The 6813-nt window shown below is 48.2% G+C and overlaps 1 non-coding gene across 1 annotated transcript; it reads left to right on the forward strand.

Annotated features, from left to right (window-relative positions):
• Positions 1-6680: 6680 nt before the first annotated feature.
• On the forward strand, positions 6681-6813 carry LOC126032012 (small nucleolar RNA SNORA51). The gene has a single exon (XR_007503801.1). It is a non-coding gene; the product is annotated as a small nucleolar RNA SNORA51 (small nucleolar RNA).

Genomic DNA, 6813 nt, shown 5'->3' on the forward strand with positions numbered 1-6813 from the left:
ACCCCATAAGGGCCTCCAGCCCAGAAGGTCTCATTGCAGTGTCGAGCCGGAAGAATCCCCTTTCGTCTGTGGTGCCATACACTAAATGAAATCAAAGAGCTTTTCCACACGTGAGGCAGGAATGATGCTTCATGGTAGAAATCCTGGGATCAGGCCCCCTTCCTCACCGACATCTGAGTGCAACCCTAGAACCTGGCATCCAATAGGGTCTTGGACCTGCCAGGGGTGACCCAAGAACACTGAGTCCATAGGAAGGCATGAGAATGCCTGGCGAAGCCCCCAACAAAACAAGGCAACAAACAAAGACAAAAGTGGCCACAAACTGCAGAGACCAACACCCTGCCGGAGCCAGGAGCCACATCCAGGCCACAGATTCCTTCCTCAAACAACGCTGGGCCCCAGAGGCCCCGGGGGTCTTTGCAGTCCTGTCCCCTATCCGTCCTTCTCACAGCCCCTGTCTTTCTCACTGTCCCCTTACCTGTGCGCAGGACTTCATATGGCATGCCCCATCTTCTCCACCTTGGATTATTCCTGAAGAGCAGCAGCAGCAAGGCCCATTGCACGAAGCCCTGGAGAAAAGTCACAGCCATGAGCAAGAAAGAGCAGAACCCCTGCCCAGCTGCTTCTTGCTGGGTCTTGCTGGATCCTAACCAGATGGGCACATCTGCATTCTGCGTCCTTTGTGAGGGAACGTGTGGAAAAAGCTTAAACAGCGTGTGGTCCAGCAAAATTATCCTAACAAGACTAAAATCTATATTTTATTGTTAGAAGGGAATGTAAGTTTAGAATTAACTGCTGCTCTTTTACTTCTGTAACCGTGCTCCCCTTCAGACATAGGGCCAGTCCGTAGGGCCTCGGATACGAGGTAAAGGGCCTAGCCAGAGCAGCCAGTTCCAGGAACCCAAGGCTCCATACCTGGACAGTTAGATAAAGGAGCTACACCAGAGGGCCTCTGGGCCATGAACCTTCTGTAACTGCAGGCGCACAAGCGCCTCCTCTACTACTTCTACCAACCACTTTAAACCTGGCTGACTCAACAAGTTGTGCCCCAGACTGAAGCCCAGAGCCCTACGAAAGGGCTTGCAACTCCCACCTGGAAGGTGCTGGTAAGGATCTCCCTGCGTTTGCGCTCCTGACTCCCAGCGGTCTGACTGTCCAAGCCAGGGAGCCAACTGTCAGGCCAATCAAAGACCTCCGGGGCTGGGGAAAGAAAGAGAAGAGAGGGAGGGCGTTTGCCCTGCAGGCAGCCGATCCAAGCGGCGCCCAGGGGAAGGACCTGCCAGCCCCGGAGCCCCGCCGGGGGGGGCGGGGTCACTGCCTTGAAAAACAGCGACGTCGCATAAACGCCCCTACTCCAAGAAAACGTGTCCTAGAAAACTCACCCCAAACTGGGGTCGCCCGGCCGCAGAGCGACGCAGCGCGGGAACTGCTCGCACGTTCCAAGCAGCCCCACTCGGGGAAGGCGCCCCGGGGCGGCCAGGCCGCGATCGAGTCGCACGAGAGCCGGCGCGAGCCCCGGACGCACCCAAGACTCCGGGCTGCGGGGGCACCGCGGGGACAGCCCCGGCCCGCAGCCTCGAGGACCCGCCGGACCGAGCGGCTCGGGGCGCTCCGAGGGCCCCGCGACGGGCGACGGGCGGGCGCCGGAGAGAGGAAGCCGTCCCTCCCGCGGCCCCTGCGCCCCGGGGCCCCCGGCCGTCCGAGTGGGCGCTTCCGGCGGCCGCGTGACGTCACGCCGCTTCCCGCCGCGCCCTCCAAGGGCCGGCCCGGTCGGCAAAGGGCCAGGCTCGGTCGGCCGGCCGCCTCCGGGCCTGCGGGGCTTCTCGGGCCTTGAGCCCTTCCCGGCCACTCCTGGCCTGGAGTCTCGAGCCCGAGGAGCGGAAAGCACCCTCGCGGGGCTCGGCCGGAGCTCGAGTGTGGAGGCCGGCGGGCGCTCCAACAAGGCCGCTCGAGTTGCTCTCCAGGGCTGGAGCTCGAGGACAGGGGGAGGTGGGTGCGGGACGCGCCGCAGGGGCCAGGCCGGGCCCACCCCAGGCAGCCCAGAGGGTCCCGAGGCGACCAGGAGGGGTTCCTGCGTGCAGAGCTGGAGAACCCCGAGCGCTGACTGATGTGGACCTGACCAGCAATGGTTTTAAAAAGGACCTGCTACGACCTATTCCTCTGAAACACCACAGTTTCTTTTCCCTTTTTCCTATATACTATTGGGGTACCCACCAGCTGTGCTCATTATCACACTTGGTCAGCACTTTTCACAGCAGTCATAACCTGGAAAGAATGCGTTTGCCCGAGTCCAGATATAAAGAATAAAGAATCTTTTTGGTACATATGTGCACTGCAATACCATATAGCTTTTAGGGACAATGAAGCCATGAATTTTACTAAAACAAGAAGGCTATCGAGAGTATTATGTGGAGTGAAATGAATCAGAGGAAACGGTATAGAGAAGGATCTCACTCATTTGTGGAATGTAAGGGAAAATAGATAATATGGCAGCAATAACCCGAGAAAATAGAGACGAGTATCAAGATATCTAGTCAATGGCAAATGAATTGGCATGAAGCGTGGAGCAGTGCAGTTAAGGTACAGAAAGTCCACTCTACAGTTACAATGATAGTTGAAATGATCGCAATGGACAAGAACTGTGTGCTAAAAGGAAATAAAGTGATATGCATAGTTCCCCTCATTAACAAGAGTGAAAACCAGTGTCTAAGAAGGAACAATGGAAAAGAGAGAAGTAAAATGTCTGCCCAATGGCAGTCAGGGTAGAGAACAGGAGAGAAACTATGCATATTGATGGTGAGGAATGGGCATTCTTAGAGGGGGTGCACATTTAATTAAGATATAGTATTAAAATGTAGGTATATTAGGGCCAGAGTGCTGGCGCTAGAGGTAAAGTGTCTGCCTTGCGAACGCTAGCCTAGGACAGACCACGGTTCGATCCCCTGGCATCCCATATGGCATCCCTCCAAGCCAGGAGCGATTTCTGAACGCATAGCCAGGAGTAACCCCTGAATGTCAATGGGTGTGCCCCCCCCAAAAAAAACAAAAACCAACCAACCAAACAAACAAAATAAATAAAATGTAGGTATATTAAAGGTAAAAAAAAGTAGAGGCTGGATGGGGCTAGCCTGATAGCACAGCCTGTAGGACATTTGCTTTGTACGTGATTGACTGGGGTGGATGCCCACCAATCCATAATGTATCTAAACCATTCAGAGCTCACACTCTGCTTTCACCAAAATAGAGACTTTGCCCTAACTTATTCTTTTCTTCATCCACCCTTTTAAAGTCCCATCTAGGCTTATTTAAGCATTGGAAATCTTGGATAATGAGCATTTGAACCCAAGTAAACACTATGAAAGAAGCTGTTTTCTGAGATATCTCGGTATCTCATTTTCTCAATAGAGTTTAAGTCAAAGAGATAGTTCAGTGGGGAGCGTGCATATTTTTCACACAGCTGACCCATGCTCAACCCCCAGTATTCCATATAATCCCCAGAGAATCAAAAAGATAGTTTGAGGGGCCGGAGAGATAGCATGGAGGTAAAGCGTTTGTCTTGCATGCAGAAAGTCGGTGGTTCGAATCCCGGCATCCCATAAGGTCCCCCAGCCTGCCAGGAGCGATTTCTGAGCATAGAGCCAGGAGTAACCCCTGAGTGTTGCCGGGTGTGACCCCCAGCCCCCCTAAAAAAGATAGTTTGAGTCCAAGTGAACACAATGAAAAAAGCTGTTTCCTGAGATATCTTGTACCTCATTTTCTTAAAATGTCAATCAAATATATTGTTCAGTGGGGAACGTGCATGTTTTTCACACAGCTGACCCATGTTCAATCTCCAGTATTCCCTATTATCCCCAGAAAACCAAAAAGAGTGATTCCTGAGTGCAGAGCCAGGAGTAACCCTGAGCATTACCAGGTGTGGCTCCAACTTTACCAAACAAAACACAAGTTACCCTCCCAATGGTAGGGAGTTGTGTTAGAGGGCATAAAGGAAGGAGAGAAAAGGATGATAAACGTAGCAACACAACAGACCTGCAGGGCGCTGTCTAGTACTTGTGATTCCACAGGTTGTAGGGACAGCATCTGTCAGGTCCTCAGAGGAGGTGAGTCCTCTGCTCTGTGCTGGGTGTTCACGGCTGTCTAGACTGATTCCCAGACCAGCTGGTGTGGTCTCAGCTTCTCTGTTTTTTGTCAAACCTTATGAAGAGCAATAGAGGTTGGAGAGTACAAGCTGGAAGTTCAGCAATGGGGAAGGAACATGAGAGGGTCCTTAAGGACATAAAGGGGCATTCCCTGGGTCTGACTGTGGTCCCCACATGTGCCACAGTCTCTTTCTTTAGATATGTGAACACAAGGAAGTGGCATATAGGAGTTCTGAGCCCACTTTTCGGCTTTGGGTGAGAATCCTCCAAGCCTATCAACACATTTAATAAGGCCAACTTCTAAAAATGCTTGTGCCTCAGTTTCCTACACAAAACCATCATCACACAGAACTACCTCTGCCAGCGTGCCTACTCTTGGGGCCAGATTCACAGATGCCCCTGATGTTGCTGGCTGTTGCTGTACAGTCAGTCCCTTGTGGGGGTGGCCTTGAAGCTGAAAGCTTAGGAGCTCTTCCAGCTTCTCCCATGGTACCTTGCCTCTGATGATCTAGGTGCTGGAGCTGGAGCCATAACTGATGCTCAAAGAGGAGCTGTGGAAGTGAGAGGAGAGAAGGTCTAGTATGTGTCGGCCACTCCATGCTTTTCAAAGGTTTTCATTTGTGAGAATCCCACTTCTGACAGTGAAGTGGGACCCAAAGTTTCTTGGCAGGATTGCCATTTGTAGAAACATAAGCATATTCTTTTCTTTGAATAAGAAGATTACCAGCAATCGATTCATTATTCATTTATATCTAAATAGGTGAATTAATTGTTTTTTGTACCTGAACATCTTCTTTAAAGTGTTTTTTTTTTTCTGCAGCTGTATAGGAATTTCCTTGGGTAAATTTAAGAAGCTTCGTGAAAATAATATTAAGGGAAAAATTTCCATGCTTGCCATGCCTCTTTTTCTTTTTCTATATTTTAATAGTTGAGTTTGAGAGTCATTCAACACTCTAATCTGCCTTTTAATAGCCTCTGTCCATTTCCACACAAATTCTGCATATGGTTCCATATCTCCTGAAAAAATCTTTGTGTAAACTATCCTTGTGGTTGGTTTCTGAGTCCATTTTTTTCCCAAACCTTCAAAGCAAATTCCTGACAGTCTCAAAACAGCATGGGGGTATTCTTGATTGTTCATTTACTTCTCTGTACTCCCCTTCTCCTATCAGCATCACATAAGACAATGTGACTCCTGCAACCATCCTTTGAGAGTGATATAGACTATTAATTTTACTATTTGAGTTTCCAGACATCCACATTTTCCACTGTAAATATTGATAAGTACTCAAACAGTTCTTTGCTACAATTTAAAGTCCTGATAGGTTCAACACCCACCATCACTCCAGGTACCAAGGAGTTCAATAAAAAACTGAGAAAGAGGAGCATACTCCAAACACACTTTTTTTTGTTTGTTTTTATTGGGTCATACCCGGCAAAACTCAGGGATTACTCCTGGCTCTACGCTCAGAAATCACTCCTGGTAGGCTCGGGGGACCATATGGGATGCCGGAATTCGAACCCACCATCCTTCTGCAGGCAAGGCAAATGCCTTACCTCCATGCTATATCTCCGCTCCCAAACACACTTCTTAAACTGACCAAGGTAATCCATATTTAAACCCTAAGAAAGAAAGAAAGAAAGAAAGAAAGAAAGAAAGAAAGAAAGAAAGAAGGAAGGAAGGAAGGAGGAAGGAAGGAAGGAAGGAGGAAGGAAGGAAGGAAGGAAAGGAAGGAAGAAGAAGAAAGAAGAAGAAAGAAAAGAGAAAGAAAGAAAGAAAGAAAGAAAGAAAGAAAGAAAGAAAGAAAGAAAGAAAGAAAGAAACCCTCATAGGTTGAAGTTTGATTGTTTTTCTGATGGGCAGAATTCATTTCTGATTCTGTGTTAGTACCAATTTCCCTAAGAACTAGACCTTGTGGGGGGATGCGGGGTTGTTTCTCTAAAAAGCTGTGGTGGAGGGGGCTGGGAATCTTACAGGTATGTCTTCTGATTGGGCCATTTCAATATCATTTGATTTGCTTCGTAAGCCAATATCACTCTACTGGCCTATTGCCAGTAAGGGATGGCAGAACTATGTCAGGGCTTTGGGTTTGACCACATGTGACCATGGGAAATGTCTTTCTAATATTTGGCTTTACAGACCTTCTAGGAACATTAGAAAATAGCTTCAGAAACATTAGAAAGCACTTCAGGAACTTTTATTGTGAGATAGAGAATTCATCCCATATTTTTTGCAACTCACTATACATATGAAATAAAAAAATAAAGAAAGCCACTACTAATGCAATTTTCATGAGGAGAATTCAGGCTCCTTCAACCAAAACCCAAGCCATTGACCCCACTTTGGACCAAATAGATGTAGGTTTAAAAAGCCAGAATGGTGAAATCTAGTTAAGAAGCAACAAAATGTGTGGGGTGGGGATGAAAGACACTTGGGATATTGGTGATGGGAATGGGGAATGTTGCACTGGTGAAGGGTTTATATATATATAAACCTTTGATATATATAATATAATATCAAAAAAGAAAAAGAAAAAAAGATAAGGCCTCCCAATGCTTACCACAGGCTGTGTTCTTTACACTGACTGTATAGAAGAGGAGGTACAGTAAATGCTCCCCATATACACCTTAAACCAGGCCTTTTGCCTGGTCTGTATTATGAATGGGGGGGGCAAAA

Source organism: Suncus etruscus, chromosome 1, assembly GCF_024139225.1.
Source record: "Suncus etruscus isolate mSunEtr1 chromosome 1, mSunEtr1.pri.cur, whole genome shotgun sequence".
NCBI classification, from domain to species: Eukaryota; Metazoa; Chordata; class Mammalia; order Eulipotyphla; family Soricidae; genus Suncus; species Suncus etruscus.